The 27962-nt window shown below is 35.8% G+C and overlaps 1 protein-coding gene across 1 annotated transcript in view; it reads left to right on the top strand.

Annotated features, from left to right (window-relative positions):
- ZFPM2 (zinc finger protein, FOG family member 2) overlaps positions 1–27962 on the top strand; it is a 433560-nt gene that overhangs the window by 63683 nt on the left and 341915 nt on the right. The gene's annotated exons all lie outside the window — the stretch shown is intronic.

Raw genomic sequence — 27962 nt, 5'->3', positions numbered from 1 at the left:
AGATGTGTATGTGATAGAGCAAGTGAGCTTGGGGTAAGGAATAATCATGACTGCTGTCACCTTGATCTTTTTGTCTAGCCTATTTACTACAGTGATACTATTTAAAAACATAGTGTGGGGAGGGAAATAGATGAAGAGAATACATTTGGTAAACATGGAATACTCAGACATTCCTAGTGAACAGATGGTCCTAGAAATCTGAAGTGTGAGATTTCTGCTTGAAATCTATCGGAATGTGCCAAGAAATTAATGGTATTTACAGTTTGGGAAGATCACTAGAGAATGGATACATAATGAAAGGCACCGAGGACAACTTTGTGGAAGCAATCATATGAAGGATTAACTGGAGAAAGGAGAGGGTGTTCAGGGTGATGAGGTTGGAAAAGCCAATATTTTGTCAATAGAGAGTGGAAGGAAAGGTGTTGTTTTCTGTGACTACAAGAAGGCCATTAGTCATTGACCAATTATAAGGGCGTGTAACTGCAATTGCTTTATTTCCTCCCTTCAAAATATCATGATGTATTGATGCTCGCATAGTTCAGTGAAAACACTGGTGACCAGAAAGATAGGATCAGTTTTCTAATTCTATTCAATTGACTTGTAGAGAAGATAGGAATTGAACCCAGTTCTGACTGATTTCTAGGCTATCATGTCTTATATGATTATGAATGTGAACCTAACAAATCTAAATGTGTTTATATGGGCTATAAGAGAGTTTGGAAATGGTGAGACCTGATAAAAATGACTTTTAAGAAGAATGGCTTTAGAGTGATATGATAAGTCATGAAAGAAGGAAGGATGGGTAAGAAGAAATGAGCTTCTGTGTTTAGGGATGGATCAGCCAGATTTAGGAAGAAACAGTTGAAGTCAGGATTCCCAGTTAAATATATATTTTTAAATCATTAGAATACATATGTTCAAGGAAATCTTTGAGCAATATTTATATTTTAAAATATGTTATGTATGTGAAATTCATGTTTACCTGGTGATATCTATCTTATTTAGCAGCCTACAACAGTGAAATACAATTTTTACCCCAGTTTTGTGTAGACTCTGTGGATTGAGGATATAATTCCAAACAAGATTGCTTTTGTCAGATGCTGGTTACAAATTTAGGGGATTTCCAGATTATCTGTAATAATGATCAATTGTCTATAAGTTAGGTGATCCTCATGTCAGCACAGGTTAATAAAGCACTAGGAGAATCTGTAACACTCAGGAATGCTTTGTAGCTATGATTATAATTTCATTATGCAGGGTACAAACAAGGCCCAGTCTCAGGAAGACCAGACAAGCTTTAGGAGAAGCTCAAAAACAATTTCCATATCCCTGTCCATGGAATCAGAAGATGGTATCATCTTCATGTATTCATTGTTGGGCTCACTGAACCAGGAAGCTTCTCTGAGCCTCAAGGTACAGTACTGGAATTTGCTCAATGTACTCTTCATTGTCTGGGTCTTGCACACATGAATATATAACATTTCTATTCTCCCCCACTCTCCTGAACTCAGGGGCCCATTGTGAATAGAAGATACTCCTATCACTATCAGTTGAGAAATTCTAGGGCTCAGAATCCATGCCCAGGACAAAAGCTAACAAGTGACAAATTCTTCTTTGTATATTGCAGCCTTGAGTTAGTAATATTAATGGAAACATGGAAGCTGAGGAAGAGGGGATTGCACCAAGTGGGATCATATGTCAATGCTAGTTTGAAATTGATGCAACGTTTGAAAACTGTGGGAAGGCAGATTGAGAAGGGAAAGGAAAGTTACATAATGGGTTAATTTTTACCACCTGAAAGTAAAGATAATGATGGGATATGGAGTAGATATAGAGTAGGTGTATCTGGGTTTTAGAAGAAATTTCTGAAATAAATAATGAGAGTCAGTACCTCTTGGTATTAATGTGATAGTTGCAGTGCTACTGCTGTGACAAAGCATGATAGAAAAGAATAAACACTTTAATATCACAGAAGGAAAAAAAATCAAGTGTAAACCCCACAAAAAGCAAAAATAGGTCCATAGCGTGTTACAATTTCTAAATTCTTACAGGCTTAATTAGCTTGTTCCATTTGAAATTACCTGTTTATTTCTGTGATGTTAATTTAGAATCATTTATATATTTATTCTGTAAGTTATTTCTTTCAGTTTCTCTTGGATGTTTAATATTGTAGTACTAATTTATCTGTACTTCTAAGCATTTAATTGTATTCAGCCCAGATTTATATAAATGTAAGTGCTGAATGAGTTATCAGAATATTGGGAAACTAATCTTTCATGGATTTGGTTGAATTTTTTGCAAGGTAGCTGAAAAGGAAGTTATATAGCTGAATAATTTTGGTATTTCTAGCATTTTAAAACTAATGTATTTCTCTGCCATCAGTCTGCTTTTGAAGTTAACCCAGTCATGTCTCTTTATAGGCAGAAAGGTCAGTGTTTTATGTATTCATTTAAAACTTATTCTTTAATTACAAAATAGCTTACAACTGGTAATAGTAAATTAATCAACGTAATTGCAGTTTTCAAGTGAGTGAATAGGAAATCATTACAGTGTATTTACATAAATCACAATGACCTTTGGTAAAGCCACTCTGTAGCATGTGTTCTGTTAAACATCACATTTCTTTTGTATCGTCCCCTGCTACAGCATAATAACATAATTTGGTAAAATATGAAATATGCCTACTATGTACCAAAAGACTTATCAGACTGTTGTAGAACATACAAAAATAATAAATAGTCTGATGAAGAGAAAGCTACTCATAAAAGCAAAAATATTTATATCTAGTCCTTATACATTTATTTGAAAAATATTTTGCTGTAATGTCACTGGCTGTATTATTTTCTGCATAATTAATATTGTAAAGTAAAAGATCAGTGTGGATATTTTTTAAACATGTAAATACTTTATTTCACCTCTTTGCGAAATCCTAATCTATGAATAATACATTGCTTTAAGTATTCTTGCTTTTATAATATTTATTAGTGCTTGTAGTGTCAGCTAGGTTTATTACCTAAAACCAAGTTCTATTGGAAGTTGGAACTGAATGATGTGAGTCAAAGGCATACATGGAGAAACAGGAGGCCTGGCTCCTAGTGTTTGTTTTGCAAAGGTAAGCATCCCTCAGTACTTTCACCTGCACAGTGATGGAATGTCATTTCAAACATGATGTTTTCCAATTTCAAATTCTATGATAAAGGACAAAAATAAAAAGCCCTGTAACCTTAGGTTAAGCTCTACCTAAATAAAGTTTTATTTCAGTGATATTTTGAAGATATATTTCATTGTTTTCAAACTGTACATTTGGAAGTAAGGCTGGCATAGAAGGTGTCCTAATAAAATAGCTGTGGCTATGTTGGAGAAATCAAAGTACATTGATAGTCACTTGGTGTAGTGGTTACGACGGCAGTTGAGAGCCAGCGTTCCCAGATTGGAGTGCTGATTTACCTGAGAAGTTCTATGCTTACCTGAAATGTTCTGTGTAGCTTCCTAAAAGTGCCAGTGTGACTGTTAGGGTTACGTTAATTATGTTATCTTAGATTTATGTGAGAATTCTTCACATTTCCAGCTCCAGTTTGGGAGGTTATCAGTTGGAAGAATCACGTTTTCTGAAATAAGATCCACAGTGTTTCTGTCTAGATGCTCCAGAGTGTGACAGGTTTGGGACGGAGGAAGAACAGAGGGCACCTCTAGCAGCTCCAGCTCCTTTCTGCTTTGTTTAGGGGGAGGTGTCTGAATCCTGAGACTCCAATCTGCAGACAGATGTCATTTTTGTTTTCTGATACTCCAAAGAGAATTTCAGATTTTCTGAAAATTGAGAGTTTTTAAAAGCTGCTGCAAGTACCACACCACATAAGAACACTGTGTAGAATTTAATTCAGATGTTTTATATTCTTGGGAGGATGCGTGGATATCAGTTTCAAACAATAGTTTCAAACTAAAAAGCCATCTTTCTGGGACGCATGGTTGTGTGCCGTTTTGCAAAAGCAGGCAAATCCCAAACTGAAGTGTGTGAATGTCTGCAAATGTGGGCTCTGGCCACAGAATCCGCATTAGCATGAGCTTGGCACCATGTCCCGTCTCGCAGACAGTGAAGAACATGCCTTTTCCACCCTGGAGGCAATAAAATAAATTAAAGGGTGCGGCATTAAATGAGCTGAATTTTGAGTAGCATTTTCTCAAGCCTCTAACATTTTAAAATCAGTTTATCCTTGTGAAACAGCATTTGGAATCCTGAAATGAAGGATGCCTCTGATTGTGGTAGTTTGCAGGTTCTTGTGATTTTTTTCTTGAATCATTGTGTGTGTGTGTGTGTGTGTGTGTGTGTGAGAGAGAGAGAGAGAGAGAGAGAGAGAGAGAGAGAGAGAGAGGAGAGAGAATTACTTCTGATCCTCTTTCCACTGTGGTCTCTGAGTAGTGTGTATGACTAGGACTTTGTAATTCAGGGTAAATCACAAATAAATAAGCACTAGGAACCATAAGACATCTTCCGCTTGTTTCTGCTGGGTCTGGTCCAGGCTATTACAGTTCCTACATATCTCCGTGACACAGAAACAAGAGTTTGTGCAAAGAATGTCCCTAGGGCCCAGCCAAATCCTTCCTCTGTAGACCCTGCTCTGCTCTGTCAGTATTCGTTATGCTAGTGTTTCCTCCAATTTTGCACTTTCTCTCAGTATTTCCTAGAGACTGGAGTGCTTTTCTTTTATCTCAAACGGAAGTTTATTTTTATTTTCCTGGAGCAAACATTATCTTTAACGTTACCATTTGCCCTCTGTAATTAAAAATGCTTTTCTTGTATTGTTGTAAATAGGACGGGAAATAATTTAATTTTTAGCGTGTTTTAACATTAACGCCAGAGATGGTGGGATCCACATTTTAATCTAATCCTCTTTAACTGCAGAACATGTGGAACCTTGTGGGCTACCTAGGCAGCCAAAGCAGAACATTCTATAACTTCGGGGAGATTCCTTGCAAAGAGAACTTCCTCTTTATGGCATATGTTTTATTCCAAGGCGTTAAAAAGAAGTGTTTCCCCCTTACTGAATCGTCTTCTCTTCTCCCAGTACAGTATTGATATGTCTTCAAAGCTCCCTACTAAGAATTGCAAACACAGTACCTTAAATAATTTTGAATGGTTGTACTATACCAGCAAAAGAGCATTACACAAATGAGTATGTGAAATTTGTAGCTACTATGAAGTACCCCAGTTTTACAGATGGTCAATTCAGTCTCAGAATTTCTGAGGTTCACTCAGACAGCTTGTCAGAACTACAGCCACAGTTTAAACATAGGATATCTCTGTTTTATTATATCAAAGTTGTGGGCTATAACCAATTAATTATTTTTGATTTGAATTTTCCTTCTTAAGGTTTTTGAAACTAATGGCTCACATGTCAGTTACTATTGTTTAAGGTTTATACCTTCATGTGTCTAAGACTGTAGTTTTCAAAATTAACTTTTATCATTGCTAGATATATAATTTATTCTGATATCCCCAACCATTGTATTTCTGTATTTTATCGTAAACTATTTGTTCCATGCTCACCCATATTTCTCTGAACCAGTGTGTGTCATATAAAGTTAGTCCGTATGTGTAACAGAATGAAAGAAGGAAGTGTGTGTGTAAGAGAGAGACAAAAGAGAAGTCTTATAGTTTTGCTGGGTTCTAGGTGACTTCAAACATTGAATAGAGGAATACTTTTCTGGTTGTGTATGTTAAAGAGTTTTTCTAAGGTTATCAAGAAGTGGAGCAGCTGGGACACGAATCAGTGCCCGGTGAGGACTTTAGTCACTCGGCTACCACGCCAGGTCCTATGCTTGGTTTTTATGTTTTATTTCAAAGAGAATGAGGAAAATTCCTGACAACATTCTTATCTTAGAATTGCAATTTAAGTTGTCTATAAAGAATTACAAATATTGCTGATCAAGAAAAAAAAAACACTAATAAAGCTCATGTTTTTTTTTTCAATACCTGCAGGAATATTGAGCTTCTTCATATGATATTAAAAAAAAAAGTCCGTGTACCCTGTGTTAGGTAATTTTCATTATTAATCATGCAGCTTTAAAATATTGTGAGTTGTATTATAACAACATAATTTTTAATGAAATTCTGATTAAATATATTAGTGTTGATTGCATCTACATAACATCAACAAGTGAATCTGCAAATAATTTCTTTTTGCTTTGGTTTAAGCTAGGAACACGAACGCAAGCCTCACTAGTTGCTGTCCGCCACTCCTGGCGTCTGTCTGCTTTGTTCCTGCACGAGCTGCTGTGTGTGTCCTTCTGCATTGGCTTTTGTTTTGCAGCTCCTCCTTTTTACCAGTATAGCAATCATCACTCTCAGATATTGATGTCAGCGAGAAAAGGATCAAAATGAAAAGAGTGCCAATATAAAAAGGGGCATCGTTAAAAGGACTCAGTGTTCCAGATGTTCAAATTCTATAACCTAAGTGTCATAACATTATTACCTATAGCTACCTTATAAATATTATTGAAGCCATAATGATTAAAATAATTGCTCACCTAAATATGCTGCTTGTACTAACCACTATTGAAAGTTAATTTTGTTTGTGAATACTCTTTTTTTTTTAAGATTTATTTATTTTCATTACAAAGTCAGATATACAGAGAGGAGGAGAGACAGAGAGGAAGATCTTCTGTCCGATGATTCACTCCCTAAGTGAGACTAACGGCCGGAGCTGCGCCAATCCGAAGCCAGGAACCAGGAACCAGGAACCAGGAACCTCTTCCGGGTCTCCCAAGCGGGAACAGGGGCCAAAGGCTTTGGGCTGTCTCTACTGTTTTCCCAGGACACAAGCAGGGAGCTGGATGGGAAGTGAAGCTGCCGGGATTCGGATTCAGGGTGAGGGCTTTAGCTGCTAGGCCACGCCGCCAGGCCCATTTTGTGAATACTCTTAACTTTAATTTTATAATTAGCAGTATGCTATTTTCAACTTCCATTTTATGTGATTCCTTCATGTTCAAAGCTGTCTTTAAAATTCTGATGTTTAATAGAGAAGTTTTTGCTTTCACAGAATAGCCCCCATTCTGTCACATGCCGTTTTATCCCACAGGAATGAATGTTTCTTAACCACTTAGTCTTAGTGGTTTGTTGTGCTATACAAAAAACTAGATTTCCACCTATAAGTTGTGATATGTTAACACAAGAAGCTCTGAGCTTATAAATTATTTTGTGAAAGAAAATAGTTTTTTTTTTTTTAAAGATATATATTTTTTTTTATTGTAAAGTCAGGTATGCAAAGAGGAGGACAGAGAGAGGAAGATCTGTCTGCTGATTCACTCCCCAATGGCCAGAGCTGGAGCCAATCTGAAACCAGGAACCAGGAGTTTCTTCTCGATCTCCTGTATGTGTGCAGGGTCCCAAGGCTTTGGGACATCATCATCTGCCTTCCCAAGCCTCAAGCTGGGAGCTGGATGGGAAGTGGGGCTGCCAGGATATGGGATTTGGTCATGTACAAGGACTTTAGCCCCTAGGCTACTGCACTGGGCCAAGGAATTTGTTCATATCCACCACCCTCTCCCATTCCTTACCCCGTGACTTGGTTGCAAAAGGCCATATTGTAGGCAAGAAAACTATCAGAACTTGTTCATATATTCACAAAGAAAAGAAGCACCGTGGCTGTGTTTACCTCGAGGACTTTTGAGCAATAAAGATCAATCAGCTTATCATCTCTACATGGATCCCAACTGTGGTTTGTAAACATATAAGGGAGGCATTAGGATAGCTCCAAAAATAATTTGGCATTCAAGTAAATTATTTTGGTACTTTTTGAAATGGATGACTGGCAAAAACAGTTGGACTTGACAAAAATATACGGCACAAAGTCCATACAGAAGAGCTCATGAACTTTATTCAGGGCTTTCATTCACTCAGATTAATTCAATTCAGTTCAGCAAACATGGTCATTTGGTTTTCTAATTTAAAGGATCATATTGTTTAATTGTGGTCATTCAACATATATTAAACATTTCTGTGTCATCAACATGCTTCCAAAATCCAAAACAGATTTCTTAAAGACTGACATCTCTATGATATGAGTTTACAGCTTTGCAATCAAATGTGTTGACATTTAGATTGTGAGTAATACTCCTTTCTTAGAACAAACATTGTGATAAACTTTGTTGAACACTGATTTTTGTCATCTCCAATTATTTCTTGGAGGACAAAGAACGTGAGGTTGAATCAATGGCTGTGTTTGAAGAATTTTGAACATATTGCCAAATAGCCCTAATTATTTTTAATGACTGGTCTAGCATTTTCAGTGTGTGTGTATATATATATGTGTGTATATATGTATATATATGTATGTATATATGTGTGTATATATGTATATATATGTATGTATGTATGTGTATATATGTATATATGAATGTATATATATACACACACACATATATTTTGAGTGTACATGTAGTTAATTTTGTTGAGTGTTTATTGTTACGTATATTGTTAAAATATCTGCTTTAACACTTTTCATTCCAAAAATGGCTCCTCTCAATTCTGTTTTGCAGAGAAGAAAAATGAGGAACAGGAGATAAAGTGATTCACCTAAAGTTAGGGAAAGAACATTGGTGGAGCCAGGATTTGAACCCAGGCATTTTGGGATAATAGTTAATGTTTACTAATCCTTAATAATGGACCTGCTGATTTAGTGAACACTTGAGTTTACAGGTTAAAAATATATTGTTTGATTCTCTTAGGGGTTCCCTATTTCATGTACTCTTCTTGTTACTCTGCAGATTGAAAACTACAAATTAGGCTAAGCAACATGTCCTGGTCACATATAATTAATTAATCATCAAAGTAATATTTATTCTGATATTATTTTAGTAATAAGTTTCCAGTGTTCAAACTCTGATTGTTCACACTTTTAAATATTTGAAATACATAGATTGATTATGATATATCAATTTTAAAATGCCATTTTAATGAATATGCTTTGGATAATTGGATTAGTAAAAATCAGTTAAGACTGTTAGGAATTGTCTTAAATGTGAGCATGTGCCATTGGCAAATTATGCTGCTAATGTATATTTAATACAGCATAAGAAAACCAGTTTCTCCACCTTCTTCACAGGGAGGAAAAAAGCAGATGTGGAGAATGGCAGGATATCTTCTGAGAAGAGGGGACGTTAGGGCTCAAACCTAGGGCTGAATGAGTCAACAGTGATCAAGAGTTGCCAGTTCCAGAGATATTAAAGCACAGAAGTAATAAGATGTTAATACTCCCATGACCTCCCCAAAGGAGAGGTAGCGCTAGATTTCTGGGATCAAGAATTCCTTGCCATTGCATTAGCCGTGGTGAAAGATAAAGGTAGCTGGACCTATGAAAGCAGTCGAGGATGGCCCAAAGTCTTAGGACCCTGCATCTACGTGGGGGACCTGGAAGAAGCCCCTGGCTCCTTGCTTCAGATCAGCTCCGCTCTGGCTATTGCAGCCACTTGGGAAATAAAGCAGCAGACAGAAGATTTTTCTGTCTCTCCTTCTCTTTGTAAATCTGACTTTCCAGTAAAAAAAATAAATACATCTTAAGAAAAAAAATTAAATGATATGAGAAAAAGACCCAAACCAATCTTTATTTCTAACTTTGTAGCTGATTATTTCAGCCTATTTAACTGAATGTCTTCACTGCATAATGTTATAGTTTTTTGCTAAATGTTTGTTTTAGAACTACTCTTATGCTACTACCTGTTGTTTTTAATATTCTGATTTTATCATGTTTGGAATATATGCGATTCATATATTGGGGTGTATATACGCAATTATATGTATAATTATAATCACATATAATTATATATGTGGGGTATATATACATAAGTTTGCTGTAAATTCATACAAGGTTAAAAAAATTATGGATTTCACTTTTTTTTTTTCGCACCAGAATAAGCTTGTTTTTTATCTCCCCAGAAATGTACTGAAGTCTTCGTTGTTTGGGTTAGACTGTAATATTTGTTTACTATTCCTTAGATGCTGCACATACATTTTTCTATAGTACTCAGTAGTCATATTTGGATTATTATGCATACATTAATTTCATTTACATATTATTTAAAATTATGGTAACATAGCCTTTTTGGGTCCAAGTGAAAGAGTACAAAATGTTTTGTAAACTTTGTTACCCAAAGTCTTTTTGGGTATGGTTGTACCAGGGCATCATTTTTCTGAAGTTCCTACCCATTCTGCCAGGAATCTTTAAATTGAAGACGGTGATACACTTTTTGAGAAATTATTAGCATCTTTATGGTATTTGGGTTTTACTCTGAGGAATCTTTTATGCTGACATACTTAGAAAAGCGAGGGTTAATTCTCCTATTAAATTTGATAATATTTCTCAGCATCATGTAATTGTTTTGATCAGGATTAATCTTAGTTTTTTTTCACTTTTTAAAGGTGTTTAATCCTTTAATAAAGATTTCACGATGTAGTTAACTATTTAATAATATGTTACTTCAACTAGTTTCAAATTTTACTTAAAATTTTTTCAATTTTATGAGTTATAATTATGAATTAGAATAAATAAAATGGATAATCATTGAGATCTTTAGTAGCTTTTAAAAAAAATTAGATTTTTTATTTGTGAATCTGAGTTACATGGAGAAGAAGAGGGAGACTGAGAAAAAAGAGAACAACAAAAACAATCGGAAACTTGAAGCCAATACCTCCATGTGCAAAATTAGATTTCTCTTGAAAAGCAACTAAAGGACCCAGTGCGGTAGCCAAGCAACTCCTGGCCTTTTATGTGCCAGGATCCCATATGAGTGCCAATTTCTATTCCGGCTGTTCACCTTCCCATCCAACTCCCTGCTTGTGGCCTGGGAAAGCAGTAAATGATGGCCCAAAGCCTTGGGACTCTGAATCCATATGGGAGACCCAGAAATGACTAGCTCTTATCTTTGGATCAGTCCAGCTCTGGCCTTTGCAGCCACCCGGGGAGTGAACTAGCAGACGAAAGACCTTTTTCTCTGTCTATCCTTCATTCTGGAGAACTGCCAGTCCAAAATAAATCTTGAAAGAAAGAAAGGAAGGAAAGAAAGGAAGGAAAGGAAGGAAGGAAGGAAAGAAAGAAAGGAAGAAAGAAAGAAAAAAAGGAAGAAAGAAAGAAATGAAGAGGGAGGGAGGAAGAAAGGAGGAAAGAGAAAGGAAGGAAGGAAGGAAGAAAGAGAAAGAAAGAAAAGAAAGAAAGAAAGATAAAATGAAACATTGAATGTTTTGGCTTATTTTCATGCCTACTTCTCTGCTATTTGTTAATTTAGTCTTTGCTTTTTAATCTTTTAATATGTAATATATGGTGTTGTTATTTTAGTCCCAACAAGCATTTAGACCAAATGAGAAACAAACTTTGTGATTTTGTTTATTTTTTTTTAAAGTTAGCTTTTTTACCTTTGGCAAATTTCAGTTAGTTTGAAAATCAATTTTAAAGCATAATTTTGTCATTCTTAGTGGGTGATAGGTTGGCCATTCTGAAATTGAGAGACCATCTTGTCATAAGTTCTGCTGAAACAGTATGTCATTATGAAGTTTTGAGGGTCAATTGATCATAGACTGTTTTAATCAATATCACATGCTAATGTTACAGTGAATTGAACGTCATGGTTAGTGGAATGTGATGTTCTTTTCCAGCCTTGCCTTGCAACTTTATGCTAGATTTAACTTTCATTTTTGCTTTGTCATTATTTTTATTTTTTGTAGGCAGTATAGTTTGGCACAGTGTGCTAGCTTTGGGGATGGAAGCATGGATTTAGGCGTAAAATGATAATTTCATAATCAGAGTATTTAAAAAATGTAATCATATAGGCTTGATATTGATTTTGCTTATTTCTGTTTATTCCCAAAGTAGGGGCTTTATTTGAGTCTGGTGATTTTCCTTATGTTTAATTTCTTAATATTATATGTTGTACCAATTCATCATTTCTTGATTGACTTAAATTTGGGGTGACATGTTATCCCTCTCCTATACTAGTAAAATTTGTACTGTGGGTGGCAAATACCTGAGCCCTGTGGCCAAAAGTTCTTTGTCTCCAGTAGCCACAGTAGTCCCTTGGAATTACTAGCCCTCTGTGGGTGTTGTGACTCTGTCATCTATCTTTCCTGCACTTTTTCTTGGCCCTTATCACCTTTATCGTGGGTTTTATTGTTGTCCATATCTGTCTGGTGATGCTGTTTCTCTAGCATTGGTTCCTAGCATCATTTAATTTATTTGATGCTTTAGAATTAGCCAATTTCTTTGGGCAAGAAAGAGAAGGCTTTTTTTCTTAGTCAGAAGTATATTTCCTTGTGTTTAAAGTTTCTTCTTCAAGTAAAAGCTTCATTCTTTCAGTCCTCATAATAGATAGTGAATGATAGAGACTTACATACTAAAATAGCGGGGATATTGTTGGTATCTAGAGCAAAGGATCAGAATACTGCAGCATTTCTGTCATCTTCAGCTTTGTCCTTGTTACATACTAGGGCTTCTCAGAAAAGAAGATAGCAAAATCACGAGCATAGGACTGAATGCTTACTGAGGTTGTCGGCCAGTTCATGCTGATTCCTGCTCATCAGTCAGGTTTCTCATGAGATTTGTGATGTTTTTGGCATTCCAAGGACAAAATTGCAGGGAATTTTGTTGTTACTGGCAAGATAAAATCATTGGTCATAAGCCTTAGATTCTTAGCTCAAATATTAAAAAATAAAATATAGACAAGAGATTCAAGAGATTTAGGAAGGTGAAGGAAAAGCTCGTTATTGCCAGGATGGGGAAGTGCAGTCTGAATGTTTTGGGGAGATTCATGGGGTTTTAAATAAGTAGTTGTGTGTCTTAATTCACTTAATTCATATAAATACACTTAAATGTTAAAGTTTCACTTCACCTATCCAGTTTTAGAAAGTTTTTCAACCCAACCTATTAATAGCTTTTATTTTCAGTTGATTTAAAGTTTAGTAATTGAGTTTAATATCTGTCATCTTTTATTCAACAAGTCTTATCCTTTGATTATCGTAGACATGCTAGCATTTACTATAAAGGAGAGATTATTTTTAAATGAATATTCTTGTCAATATTTATTTTTCTGATGGTAGATGAGTGAGAGAGATCTCTTTGACCTGCTGGTTTACTTCCCAAATACACCTATGGCTGGAGCTGGGCTGTTCTGAGGCCAGAGCCAGTAGCCAGGAGCTTCATCTGGGTCTCCTACGTTGGTACAGGAGCCCAAATGTAGGCTGTCTTCCATTGCTTTTACAGACTGTTAACAATGGTCTGGATTTGAAATTCAAGCAGCCAGGACTCAAACTGGTATCCACTGGGGATGCCAGTGTTGCAGACATTTCCTTGTTGATATTTTACTTGCCAAACTATGTTTTATTATATATTGTTACCAAATTTGGGACAGCTCAGCTCACTTTGGATTACCTAGATTCTAACTCACTGAAAGAGCTTCCGTCTCACCTTTACAACCCTTCCTGCATATGTACAAGTGTAATTTATTCCCTACTTCAGTTATTGCTTCTTTTAGAAACACTTCATAATTGTGTGTGGAATCCTGGTAGATTTCATGAGAAAATTTCAAATTCTGAATTCATTGGTAGCTCTTAAAAAGACCAAATACTGGGCAGGTGTTTGGTGTAGTTGGTTGATTTACCTCTTTAGTTCCCAAATCGCATATAGGAATGTCTGGGATGAAGTTCTATCCTCTTTCTTCTTCTTCTTTTTTTTTTTTTTTTTAAAAATGTATCTATTTTTACCTGAAAGGCAGATTTACAGAGACCAGGAGATTCAGAGTCAGAGATCTGTCCTCTGTTTCACTCCCTAGGTGGTCACAATGTTTGACGCTGAGCCAACCCGGATGCCAGGAACCAGGAGCTTTTTCTGGGGATCCCAGGCAGGTGTATGGTCTGTCCTCTACAAGCAGGGAATTGAAAGGGAGGTGGGAGCATCCAGGACATGAACCTTTGTCCATATGGGATCCGGATACTTGCAAGGCAAGGATTTAGCCACTGGACCATCATGCCAGGCTCTCTATCTCTACGTTCAATTTAAATTCCTGCTGATGGGGGTCTGCAAGGCAGTAGACAGATAGCCTAAGTACTGAAATGTTCAACCTCTTGGGATACTTGGTTAAAGTTCCTATTCCTGGCTTTGACCCAGCTCAACCCTACCTTTCACAGATGATTTGAAAGTGAACCAAATCTTTTCTTTATCTGTTTCTCTTCCTCTTACCATGTTTCATATAAAGAAATGAGTAGAACTTCTCAGAAAAGATGGGCTGTATGTACCCTGGCCTTCTATCTGCAAACCCATTGTAACTCTAATAGTGGACCACATATTGTAGAAAATAAAAATCCGAACAGAAAAAAACGAAGTTATAATATCCATAACCTGATATGGAACTGCCTCATTTGTGTCAGTTCAACTTCCAAAGTGCTCTGTGAGTGGCATTCCCCTACTGTTTCTCACTGAGTGAAGTCTTCGTATTGCATAGGAATACTTCTCAGGTGCAAAATGTAAACAAATGGCCAAACTGAGAGTGTGTGTTGCTTCAGATGTGGAAAGTAGGTCTTGTATAATATGATGCTACAGAATCAATGATGCATTGTTTTCTTAATAAGAAAGTAGAAGTAGAAAGCTTTGGTTCATCTACTCCATGGAATACTACTCAGCTATTAAAAAAAACAAAATGCAGTTCTTTGTGGCTAAATGGGCCCAACTGGAAACTATAATGCTAAGGGAAATGAGCGAATCCCAAAAGGTTAGATACCACGTTTGCCTTGATTTAACCTGTAATTTTTTGTTTGGTTGTTTGTTATTTTTTGAACCTGTCATTGATACTGTCTCAACCCAGATGTTTCGAAGAATGGAACTTGCATTATTTTTAACATATTGTTTACCCAATACTATGTCATTCAATTAATTCCATAATGTTGTATATTGATACTGAGGTTTTGTTGGGGCTTTTAACTGACCGGATCTTTACTCTGTTAGCCCTACCTTCAGACCAGAGAAGGTCTCCCCAAGAGACCACTGAACTTATCTGGACAATAAGACGCTGAACTTTATGCTAGGCATGTGTTTGCAAGGAATGAATCTCAACTGAACTTGAACTATGGTTATGCAACAAGGTGGAGGAATCCACCATGGGGGGAGGGGTATGGGAGGGGAGGAGGGAATCCCCAGCGCCTATAAAACTGCACCACAATGTAAACAACAATAAAAAAAAAGATAAAATAAAGGCAAACAAATGTAAAAAAAAAAAAAAGAAAGTAGAAGTATTAGGAACAAGTGATCTCATGGGGTTACTGATGAGAAAGAATGGTCATTCTTGTCTTTCCCCTCACTTGGATATAGGAATGTAATAATTCAGGCCTGTTTCGTTTTCTCCTTCCTGTAGCTTTAGAAGACAGATCCTTGTGTCCCAGTCTGCGCTCCGCAATGGTCTAACTTGGAGAGAAAAAAAAAAAGCCGTACTGGCTCTTCAAGTCTATCTCAGAACTGCTAAATTTTTGGGATGAGTCTTAAAAGGTTACATTTTTATCAAACTGTTCATATACTATGAATTAGCCTGATGTCATCAACAGAAGACTAGAAAACATTGGGGAAAAACTAGAGAATGGAAGAACTAGTACCATAATTTCCTCCTTGAAATATAGAGGGAACCTAACTTCTCACCACATTTCTTTCTCATCCTTCATCGATATTTAAGCAAAATATCAGCTTCACTCCACAAAGATGCTGCAATGGGGAAGCATTTGTGACAGGGTGTGAGGCCAGGTAATATGAATACTATTTTTGTCTTTGGAGTCAGGTTACATAGTGTCATAACTAGGAGGAGAAAACAGGGAATAAAAGTAAAAGCTGCATTTAACGGTGAATGGTGAATGGAATTTTTATTTTTTGTTTTTTTGAACTTGCTGGTACCATTTACTTAATTTTTTTTCCAATACAGGAATATGATATTTTAAAATGCAAGGAAGTAGGGAGCTGGGAGCCTGAAAGAATAGGTTTCCAAGCAATACCAGGAAAAATAATGTTGGAGATAGGGAGAGATTATTAACACAAAAACATATTAGCAATATGTTCTGCTCCTTGGATTTTATAGTGGTTCCGGAAAATGATGACACAGTTGTGAAACAAATAACAATAAGGGATAATAAAGCAAACCAAAACAAAGCTAAAAAGCATGAATTCATGTATTGTAGGACCCTGTATTTGAAAATTAAAATGTTTTTTTTAAAATTTTTTTCAAGTTAGATATATTTGGCTCTGAGGCATTGAGACCATAGATTTTAGAGCAACATGAAATAATTGTTCTTGTGGATGTCAAGTCTCCTGTTCTTGTTGTCGATAGACTCGATATTAAGTCTTTATAATTCTAGGATTTGGGAACTTTCTGTCTTGAACAAAGGCATGTGCATTTCTTTGGTTCAAAGGAGAGAGGGTGATTGGGGTTGAGCTGCTGCAGGAGTATCTTTCTAGGTATTTGTTAAGTGAAAGCTATTAAACCCAAGATTGAAATGAAGAATTTCATCATGGAATACCCTCAACAGTTTTATAAATGCGTTTTTACTCCTAGAGTTTAAAGAAGAACAGTTCAGTTTAATTGGAGAATACATTCCTAGGCCTAGTCTTCTTTCCTCCTGTGATGCCACCTAGGCATTATTGTCAGGTATGCATGGGAAGGAGTCTCCTGGAAGGTGGTGCAGTTTTATGATGCAAACATCAGAGCACAGCATGCTGCCAGAGGAGAGTTCATTTATGTGAGCTCTCCACCTTTTGCCTCACCCTATAACTTCTGCCTGTAAAGGTGCTTGCTTTGATTCTGTTGTAGGCTTTGTTGGCAAAGGCAGGGGATATTTTCTTTTTAAGAGAGCCCTTACATGCTTCCTTCAGGTTGTGACTGCTGGAGCGCTGTGGATGAGCTAGCTTTGTTATCACCAGCACCCTCCCTGCCCTCTTAATTCTCCAGAGAGTAAGTGTTCTTCTTAAAAATATAGCTGTACTGAGTGCCTCTGTGTCTTTAGACACTCTTTTAATGTTCTGGTATAAAGTAAAAGTCTTTTTGAAGATATGTTTTATGGGGAAGTGCTTTCTGGGGCCTCTTGAGATGTTCCCAAGCATTGAGTTGAGATACCTTTATGGTGGTTTAATGACAACATAGAACACTTGTTATAAAGTGCCGTGTTGATGTGAATCCCAGAGCATGTTACAATTAGAGTAGACCAAACATGCTGATTTTGTTTTACCGCCGCTTGCACAGCCCCCATCATTTTGTTAGGGTTTTGCAACTCCACATCAGTTGGAGAGAGAGAGTGTGTGTGTGTTTTGCTTTATGTTTTTAATCCCCCCAGAGATGAAAGCAGACTGCCAGAATGGAAAGCTGGAAAATTACGCATACACTTGTGAAATTAGGCAAATTATTATAAAGTGTGTCTCCCAACTAGTATGTGGGATCTACAACAATGCTTTGTTTTGTGTTAGGGATTTTTTCCCCTGATTGCTTAAATAATATGTGTGCAGGACCGTACAGGCTTAGAAAGAATATTCATCATTATTTACCATGTGAAACTCAAACAGAGGGCCAAATTGGCAGCATTCCAGGAGCAGGAGGCCACACCTAAATATAAAAAATGGAATAGATTTCTGTAATACCCTCACCTTGATGATGGTTCAAGGTGGTATGGAGCAAGGCCAGTAGTTTGGGCAACTGCCCATGTAGGTGAATCCTGAAGATTGGACAGGATGCTGCCCCCTTAAGATTCCACAGTCCATGCTTGTGCACCAGCCTATTAGAAGGCTTTGGAATGGGGGATGGAGAGCAGTGAACATGTGTGCAGTCTGGTCGGGACCTGCCACCTCATGCTACCAATTGTCATTTATGAATCGACCAACTCTGGGCAGAGTAGCCTTGCTTACATCTTGCACAGTCCTGGGCTTTCAGGAAAGGAAGATGCAGAGAACACTTCTGTTTGCTACTCTCATTTTTCAAGGGACAGAAACAGAAAACCATACTTTAGCAACAACAAGACAACAGATGAGATGCTTTCCCATCAGGTTTGGGCAGTTCTTTAGTAAAACAATATGCTCGTATATTGTATGACAATATGAGTGAAGTAGCTGTAATTCCACACCCTTCATGAGTCCATGCCAAGAATATTGAGCATTTGCTGTACTCTTGACATTTAAATAATTGACCATCAATAAATAAGTAAGCCACTTGCTCATCAGGAGTGGTTACATTAAATGGCCCAGGTGAAAAAGTTAGATCAAGGATCATCTGCCTGACTACAAAAAGTGGCTCACTATGAAGGAGATGGGAGCCTGTATAAACAGTATGTTGCTGTTATTACACTTTGTAAAAGGTAATTTCTGTATAGCATTTGTATTCTTGGTCCAATTTTCTTCAAACTGGAGCTTGCATTGGGATCATGGGCAGGGGTTGTTACAACATAGGATGATAGCAGCCCCCTCAGTTTCTGTAGATCTGGGGTTGGGTCTCACAATTAATTTGTATTTCTGACAAGTTCCCAAGTGATGCAAGTGCTGCGGGTCCTGAAACCACACTTGAAGAACCAGTGTGCTGATCAACTACTAGGAATCAACCGATGGCATCAGGCACTGGCATTCACTAATGTTTTGAAAATTTAGTCACTAAGTAATTGAACAAGTGAAGTCATTTGATTAGGACAGGGTCAGAAAAGGTGCTCTTAAAATGAAGAATTAAAGAAAAGATTTGGACTTACGAAATGTGGGTGAAACTGAAATTGTATTAGTTAAAAAGAGAGGAAAAAAATTACATATATAAACAAAGGTTGATGGAGACATTGATTTTCTTCCCTAGCACTTTATCCCTCCAAATCCTTACAGGTATAGATGTTTTCCTTCATTCCCTGCGTGTTGTCATATTGCCATATGTAAGACAACAAAAGGCATGCTAAATGTTTTTAAGCAGCATCTGTAAAGTATTTTTGATTATGAAATTATTTAACAACATGAATCATTGAAATCCTTTGTTTATTATTTATGGATTCATGGTCTGGCTAGTACAAAGTATTTTTTGGTTTGTTTGTTTTGTTATGCTTTTGTTTGTTTTACATAGACCCACACTGTACATTTCACTTATTCTATAAGGAAAAATAAGTATAATTCCATTCTAGAGTCAAAAGATGACAGGCTACAATTTCCTTATTCTTTGGCATATCAGCTTAATAAAATAACTTTTTAAAGATTTAGTTTTGCTTGATATTCAGTTACAGAGAGGTTGGGGGAGAAAGATTTACCAAACTGCTGGTCTACTCCCCAAATATCCTCAATAGCCAGGGCTGAGCCAGTCCAAAACCAAGAGCCTGGAATCTCCAAGTGGGTGCAGGGATCCAGGGCCATGATATACCTGTTTCTTTCCCAGGTCACACATAGGAGCTGATTGGAAAGTGTAGTAGTTGAGACTACAACTGATGCTCATATGGTTTCCTGGCCTTGTAGGCAGAGGATTAACCCATTATGCCACTATGCTGGTCTCTAACAAAAAAGTTTCTTAAAAAATCACTTCTACTTCCCTTGTATTAATTTAACTATGCTATTTAGCCACATAAATTATTGCCAATAAATAGGTTTATATGAACATTTTTTGGAATGTTGCAGAATTTAGTTTAGGAATAATGGGTATGTTTGGATGATACTTTGGAATTTATAAAGAAAATGTTTCCTTGTGTAATTCTATAAAGTTATAAATTTTAATTGATTTATAAACATCAACCATATATCATGTATAAAGGTTGTAAATCCTTTCTATCCTTATATCTAAGGGTTTTCTTTTTTAATCTAATATTAGCCAGAACATTGCATTGCATTGGGCTAACATGTTGCTTGTGGTACTTGTATGCCCTATCAGAGTTCTGGGGCTGAATTTTGCTTCCACTTTCAGTCTAGCTTGCTGCTAATATGCCCAGGACACAGTGGCTGTGTTACTTGGGTTCCTGCTCTCCATGTGGGTAATCAGATGGAGTTTTGTTCTCTTGACTTCATGCTAGCAGAGACATGGCTATGGCAGGCAGTTAGTGAGTGACCTAGAACGTGGAAGACAAATTCCCTCATTCTTTTCCTTTTCCACTTTCCCTGGCACATAGATAGGTCAGTAATAGATAGATACATAGCATGTCCTGTATTGATTTTATGGGTGCTACCTGATTGATTTTTCTGTTGGCAGTGCCACTTCTATAGAAAATTATGGTTTTCCTTACTCCCAGTTTTCTCAGCAAAAATCCAGTTGGCTTGAATATCTGAAATATCAGAAAAGGAGTGTGGATTTTACATTATCACGTGGAAAATATTCCCTCTAGGAAGATAAATAAAAATTTAAAATTCTATGTCTAGATTTAAAAAGAAATATTGACCCAGTATTATCTCCCCCTAAATTAAATCAACTGCAAAATCAGTATTGAGTTTTAGGTGATAGTACTAAATACAAGATATTGTACTTGCTGCTTTCAGTTACAAATGTGGATACAATGGAGAAACAACAAAGTAAGAAAAATGCTTGGATAACGAAATTTTACAATATAGTTTAAGATTTTCCTTACCTTCCTTTCTTGTTAAAATACAGCTTTTGTTTTGTTTCTTCAGAGTCTATTTATGTCATTTGTTTGAGAAGCAGGAAGAGATAACTGTGTGCTGATACACTCCCCTTATACATGCAGCTGGTAGAGCTGGGCCAAGCCTAAGCCAGGAGACTGTGTGGATGGCAGTGACCCAAGCATTGCAGACATTGCTGCTGCCATTGATGCATGGCAGATCAGAAGTTGAGCATTTGAGAATGGGACCAGCGTTCTCATACAGGATGCAGGTGTCTACTGGTGGTAGTAGTGGTGGTGTAGTCCAAATGGCACTACAACAGTCACTCCATTGATACTTGGTTTTAGTTGATCCTATTCCTTGTAATATACATTCACTTTCAGCCAAGGCTATCTCATTCTTAATGATAGATGAATGACTACATGAATATATGGACAAGTCATAAAGAGAACAAAATGATTTGCAATGATTTTGATCTTTTGTACTTCTCACCTGTGGGTTATTTTTATTATTGAATTGCCTCACAATCCTATAAGTTAGACCAGTCCATTTTACCCCCATGTGAAGTGTCACTTTCTGAGACTAACTGAAGACAGAAAACTGAAGGAAATGTGTAGAAATAACCATCATAATTAAAACAAAGAAAAAGATTTTGTAACAGTGCGTTGTAATGGTTCTATTCTGTTGCTCCTCTTGCTCTGTGACTAATTTATTAATTAAATATTGTTACAATTATGTGTGTTTAACCACAAACATTCCAAAGTTCAATACTGTTGGTGATTTCAAAATACCCAAACAGAATCAAGGAATATATCCCACAAGCAAAAAGGGAGACTATAGACAGTATCATTTTAGTAATGAATTCATTTTCATATTTTTTCATGATAGGGTTGCCATCTTCAATAAACTGAGAATAGCTCCATGGGGCTTTGGGTTGAGGCCTGCTTACAGAGTATTTGAATTTCAATGCCATCCTCTGTCACAAACTTCTTGGGTCAATGCACAAAGCATTTATTAATGAACTGAATTTTATGAATGCCTGAGTTACTTCCAGAAAGTAAATTAGTCATCAGAGATTCTAGTTCAAGTTTGTCTGTATTTGCTTCTCTGACTTTTTATTTCTTGTGATGGCAGTGTTTAATCTGCTTTGTAGCTTGCAAAATTCACATAGTCCGATGATGCATATTGTTGTATTCTCATTATTTAATTTCATTCAGTTAATTAGTAGGTTCCAAAGCAAGACATTTCAGAGAAAAAAAAGAATAACTTAAATTGTTTTCAGGTTTATATTAAAAAGAACACTCGGGCCTGGTGCGGTAGGCTCAAGTCCTTGGCTTGCATGTGCTGGGATCCCATATGGGCACCAGTTCTGGTCCCGGCAGCTCCACTTCCCTTCCAGCTCCTTGCTTGTGGCCTGGGAAAGCAGTTGAGGACAGCCCAAAGCCTTGGGACCCTGCACCTGCGTGGGAGACGAGGAGGAGGCTCCTGGTTTCAGATCAGCTCAGTTCTGGCCATTGTGGTCACTTGGGGAGTGAATCATTGGATAGAAGATCTTCCTCTCTGTCTTTCCTCCTCTCTGTATATCTGGCTTTCCAATAAAACTGAATATGCTCTTTTAAAAAAAGATCTTTCGATATTGTTGTCTGTATAAAAACAAAGATTTGTGCACAGAACATTACTCAGTTTTTTTCTAAGTTTGAGGAGTACTTGCTCTGCAATCGAAAAGAAACAATTCAAAAAATGCTTGTTTCTGTTCACTGCCTTTTACATTGGTGCATTGTTGAACTGAACCCTTCCTTTAACATTCTCTAATATATGTTGTTTGAATTAACATTTCAAAACTCAATTCAAACACCGATCTCATTCTAATAAATTAAAAAAAAAATTCAGGTTTTTCCTTTGACTTGCTTGATTGAAGGACAACATTGGTATGGCTGTATAAAAATAGATGTACAGCTATGAGCAAAGCCCAAAATCAATTATATATAAGAAATAACACATGGAAAAATTAATCAAAAGGAAAACTTTCAGCTATAGGATTCTGAGGTCTGCTACCTGCAGGCAACAAATGTAAATGAAAAAAAAATCAGCGTTCTTTTGGCAGATAAGAGAAAAATTAATAAAAATGTCTTCTTCCTACCTGATCCCCTGATGCAACTGTTGTTAAAAGTGAAGGACTGCAGGAGGAACTTGGTCTCAAATACTCAGCTTCAGATTGCAGAAATTAGGTTTTATTCTTACTGTTAAACGCAATTACATGAGTTAGTATGGATTTTGAATTTGCAAAGAGAATCACTGCTCTCTGCCCCGGCTCCTTCATCTGCTCTGTGGGATATGCTGGAGAGAGTGTGAACAGCCACTGAGTGAGAAACGTTTTGAGCTGTACCTTCTGGGTGATGATGATTCAGAAGCAGGTCCACGGTAGCCACTGAGAACTGAGAGCTATAAAATATGACCCAAATCAAGATAGTAAACAGTGTATCAGCCCTTTAAAGTTATAGATGTTCCCATTCTCCTGAAATGAGAAAGGACTCACTTTCTATAGAATTGAACTTTTTTTTTTTTTTAGAGCGGTTCCCCTCTCCCCACCTGAAAAACAGAATACCCATTTAGAAAGTCTTTTTTGGGCTGTATTTAATGAATGTGATTCTGTAACAGAGAAATAGAAAACATGGATGGAACTTAGTAAAATAAGATACTGAATTCAAATCACTGCTTTTTGTTTTTATCATGTACTGAGAATGTAACTGGAAACTAATATGTTCTAATTTAGCTTGCTTTGCCTATCAAGTAAAATAGAGTATATTACAGACTTTGACGTGACTTACATTTGTATATTTCCATGTTAAAGCTGTATTAAAATTTGACCCTAATTTGTATTTTGATACTTGCATTTTAAAGATATCATAATCTGAACAAGCGTGGATCAGTTATAATGCAATAATTCAAACATGGTATCTTTTTAGACTGTGAGATTCGGAGGCCCATGTTGTTTTATATGTTCATGTATATGTATGCATAAATGAATGCATCATGTGCAAATGACTGCAAAGAGTACAGAACAGCAGTGGGCAACTTGGGGAGAGCAGGACCATCTTCATTGTCATTAATTTGTTAAAATTTTGAGAATGTTATTCAATTCTGTGGCTTCTTTGCTGTGTGCATAAGTGAAATCATGAGAAGTTTATTAGGGAGGTTCAACGTTTAGTAATAGTAATATTTGTTATAAAGATGATATACAGTGGCATACATTGAGAAGCACTGAGATTAAAATATTTGAAAATATTTGTGCCTATTCAGGGGCTACTCTCCTAGCAGAATTTCTGAGCACACTATGATGTAGTGTTGTAATTATTGGGAGTGATAATACTTTAATGTGACTCTCTCCCCACCTGTCAGTTGCAATCAAGGCTGCCCAGCATTCTGAAACAATCTCATTTTGCTAGGTGGCTAGTCTTGTGCAGCTTGTAGAATGCTTGGAATATTAATGCATAGAGAAAGGAAAGATGGAACACACTCTGTGGTTCCCTTATTTGTCCTATTTTAATCAAAAGGAAAGAAGGTAATGCATAATAAATTAATGCCAATGAGTGCTTGCAAAAAGGAAGCTTTGAGTAGTATGTCGCAGCAGAATGATGAGATTAGGTCTTCCTTCCTCTCCTCCTACATGGATGACGTTGTGTGTTGATTTATGTAAAATTTAATTTTTCATTGATGCCTCTTGTTCTGAAGTACTTTGAATTTCTCTGGAATAAAAACAATCTGAAGTTTAGGTGAGGAGTGTTTGTTTTGTTCTTTGTCAAGATAGAAAGTTGTTCATGGAGGCAACATTTGTTTAATGGCATGCGTTTGAGTTAATATTTACTATGCTCATGTTTCTATCTTTTCTTGCATTTCCAAATTGCAATGTCTATTTAATTGTCCTTCATCCAAATTCTTACATACTTTTGATATTTTTTTCCACTCGATTTTGCTTTGTTGCTTTCTAGCTCTTATTGTAAAGGCTAAGATAATTTCAGGGCTAACTTTAACCTTTTATACTTGAATTGTCAGATGTCCTATAAATTCATTTATCTGAAGGAGTTTAGATGTCTATGACTTTCTTAATCATACATACCCAATTTTAAAAATTTTCATTCCATCCTACAGGTGTGTTACCATTGTATAGATTAGGACTTTCAAATATTGAACATTCTCTTTGTCCTTCACCAGCTGCAGATCATTAAAACAAATACAAATGGAAAATTCTGTGATAAACCACGTTTGGCCCGGTTTTTCAATGTGGTATTTGGTGCTGGCTAACTTGGTGGCCTCCCCATAGACTGGGCTATGCCTCAGTGTTGTCAGCGTTGTGAATCTCCACATTATGTTTTATATTTGACTTTATCTTGTGAAGATAAAGAGTATGGCAATTCAATGGATCCTGAGAATGCCGCTGTCTCCTTTTTCAAAATATAAAAATACTACTTTGTAGCCATAAGAATGTCCCAGTAATCTCCATTTATCCTCCAGTATACACTATGAGGAATGCTTACTCATTTAGTCTGAGAAATTAATAGCATTAAAAATCCAATACCAAACACACATTGTGTTCATAGCTTTGGGATACAGAGTTAATTACTGACATGTTTATACAAGGTAAATATTTTTATTTGTAAACATCAAGACTATTCATTCTGGTGAATATGTTTGAATATCTGTAAATCAGAAGCAATTGAAGAGCTGAAATTTAGATTTGCTCACACTTGCCTGCCAAGTGGCCTCAATCAGAAGTAATTTTCTCCTTGAGGGCACATAGAGTTCAATTGTGAGCCTTTACTGAGTAGATATTATTATTTATGTCAAATTATGTGTGGTGATTTTTCTGAAGTGGACTTCTGTGCCCACTAATCCATACACAGGTGGTTCCTTCATTCCCTCCTTCATTGGTGCCATTAATTATACTTCTGCCTCCAGTGTCTCTTACCCTTTTAAAATGTTAGTTTATGCCCAATGATTATCTGTAAGGTTTTCCAGTTAAAGAAACATGCAGTATGTAGTGAGATCTGATCTTAAACAATAATAGTATGCATTTTAAGAGAAACCTTTTCCCAGAGTCTGATTTAATATTATGGCTAAAGTAAATGGGTGGTAATTTCACATGTCAAGGTACAGTAAATTATTCAAATATAACACTTTCTTTGAAAGAAATGCAAGCTGGACTTAAAATCCCTGGTTTGGGCCTGTTCTTCACACAGGAATTGAGCTCAGGAATTTTTCACCTTTTGTTTAGTTTTTGTGTAGTTTGGTTTTGAAAATAACTGGTGCTTTTTAATTCTCTGCTTTCTGTTAAAATTCATGGCCAACATATAAAACAAAGCAGCCCTTGGAATATACCATATATATTTCTTTACTATGAATTAAGATCTTATTATATATTCTGATATCCTAAACTTTACATATGCGTTAGTAGGTAGATAATCAAAACACTGGCTTGGTTTAAGGCTTAGGAGGCACCAACCCATGCTCTGTGGCTTTGTTGTGTTACAAATTTTCATATGAGCATTTCTTTAATTTTAATGCAAGTATTGAATTTGATATCATAATATTGGAACAAATCTGTTATTAGTAAGTATTATTGTTAGTAATCATGCAATTATTAATTGTTCTTAATGATATTTCTTCTTTATATCGTATATGTGTGTGTAACTTTTTCATTTTTTTGAGAGGAAAACAGTTTTATTATTGTTATTGCATTCTTTTTAATGTATACGCTGCTTTGTGAAAGTGAAAAGCTTCTTGATGTGGAAGAACTTTATACTTTGCATTTTATGTATGTGTTTAAATTTTTATTTTTGTTAGCTAAATTCAGACATATATAAGTCCCAAAGAGGTGAATATTGTCACCTCTGTTATTAAAGAGGTTGATGTTTCTGTTATCAAAGTACTCTGTAGATTGATTCAGTATGGATATGAGCTGTGCAGAGAGTAAATAATTGTAACCAATTATTTTCTTGTTTATAAATCTACAAGAAAATCTTTCTGGTTTCTAAAAAAGACTCTAACATATGGGTATTTCAAAAAGTAACTTGAAATAATAGAATTAAGAGATGAATTTGTTTTGGTGCAGAGAAATTTTGAAATTCATGCATGACTCTTTCATAATAGGCATTTCCCAATAACTGTTTGAACACTTTTTTGTATTGGGGCTTTAGTCATCTTAGAAAAGCATCAAGAGTGATATCAGTTTTTAAACTTAGCAATTAAGCATCTATGAGTAAAATGTAAGAGTTAATTATTTCTCTCATGTATTTTGTCTTTGAGATTGACTTGTCCTTTATTTCTGAAAAAAAAAAATCTACATCCACCAACACACAGTTTGTATAGTAGAATGTCATATTGGGATTATTAAAAGGCAATTTAAAAATCTTGAATTTGCAGATCAACTTTTATACTTATAAGCTGTAACCTCATTCTTTCAACTAACCTTCTAAGCTTTACTTTCTAGATCTATAAAATGAAAATGATAATAATTCTCATATTCATCTTACTGGGTTATTTTAAAGTGCATATAAAAAATGCTTTTGAACCCCAAATGAATTACAAATGAAATAGCTTCACATGTCTTCTTTTAAGCAAATATTTTACAGTTAAGTTATTTGAAAAAATTAAAATCAGGAGATATTCTTCATTAGATTCAGCATGAATAATTATGCATATTTTCTGAAATTATCAAATAATTAATGTTTGTTTATTTCAATTTTTGCATTTTAAATGTTAATTCTTACTCTTGTGTTTTTTAATGTGTTATTTTTGGCAGTTCAAATAATGACAATTTACAACTTTTATTTAAAATAGTTAATAAATGATAAAACAGCTAAAATGAAACCAGTGACATTATTTTTAAGACAGTTAAAAAACAAATACTGATTATTAGGAATTGGTGTCCTTTCCTCCTTAACATTTGTTATTTTGGAGAGAAAAAATAAAAAGAAAACTTTATATATAACAAAGAAACTCTCTGTATATGTACACATATTTATGTATATTTATATATTTGCTTCACTCTTTGCAAATTTAAACTCAAATAGATAAGAAAGAAATAAATAACAAAGAAACTGTATAGTGTATATATATATATGTATATACACACATACACATGTATGTGTATGTCTATATTTGCTTTGTTCTTTGTGAATTTAAATTCAGGCAACTAGTTCTTCCCACACAAATGTGTCAGATTAATTCAGTCCTGTGGAAACTTGCTCAGGGAAAAACAATTAGACACTGTACTGTTTGAATGTATATACTCATTTCTGTTGACCACACACATAGAAAATGAGTTAAATATACACTATTTTAAATTATGTGCATGGTATATTCTTTGGCCCTGAACATTTCCATGAACATTTCTCAAAA

The sequence above is a fragment of the Ochotona curzoniae genome, unplaced genomic scaffold (assembly GCF_017591425.1).
Source record: "Ochotona curzoniae isolate NIBS_2020 unplaced genomic scaffold, NIBS_Ocur_1.0 contig_3190, whole genome shotgun sequence".
In the NCBI taxonomy this organism is placed as follows: domain Eukaryota; kingdom Metazoa; phylum Chordata; class Mammalia; order Lagomorpha; family Ochotonidae; genus Ochotona; species Ochotona curzoniae.
The sequence above is the reverse complement of the archived record's forward strand: the minus strand, read 5'-3'. Positions and strand labels throughout refer to the sequence as shown.